Here is a 736-nt window from a genome sequence, read left to right as displayed (position 1 = left end):
GTAAGAATCCAGTACCTAAATAATGATTAAGACACGGCTGATGAAAATTAAGAGGCACTCAATTGCGCGTCCTTCCCATCAGGGTGCCTGCAGGCATCTCCTGCGGAGCTGTCAGCCGTACCTTGGCTGGGCTGGGGCACTGTCAGACCTGACTGCCTGCCCCTGCTCCTGCCTCCAGCTCTGGTTTTATTTCCAAGTGACAGGCCGGGGGAACGAGTGACTTGGGACAGCGGCAGAGCACTCGCGGCTCTGGTGCCGCTCTTTCGAGCGCATCCCGAGCGCGGCCGCCCCTTTAGTTCCGAGTGCCCGCCGCCCCCCGCGCTCGCAGGGCAGTTTCGGGAGCGGGCGCTGCCCCGAAGGGCGCATCTCCCCGCAGGGCACGACCCTGCCCGGAGCTCCGGACTCCGCTTGAGCTTCCCCTAGGTCCACGCTCCCGGCCCAGCCGCGGCACGGAGCCCATGACCCGTCCGGCCTCCATGCCCGGTCTCCGCGCCCACCCCCGGGGCGCCCTCACAGCGCGCCCCCCGCTCCCGCCCGGCCTCGGAGCGGGCCGGCCCCGCCCATCGGGGAGCGGGGCGCGCGCACGGCCCGCTCTGCCGCGCTATTGGCTGGCGTGACCGCGCTGCGCGCTCCGGTTGGCTGCGGCCGCCGCCAGGCAGCGGCGGGGCCGGGCGGTGTCCGCCCGCCGCTGCCGCTCCCGGCGGGGGGGGGAGTTTGAGTCGCGGGCGCGGCGAAG

The sequence above is a fragment of the Pyrgilauda ruficollis genome, unplaced genomic scaffold (genome assembly GCF_017590135.1).
Source record: "Pyrgilauda ruficollis isolate IOZ18807 unplaced genomic scaffold, ASM1759013v1 scaffold2, whole genome shotgun sequence".
NCBI classification, from domain to species: Eukaryota; Metazoa; Chordata; class Aves; order Passeriformes; family Passeridae; genus Pyrgilauda; species Pyrgilauda ruficollis.
This window is presented reverse-complemented; position numbering follows the sequence as displayed.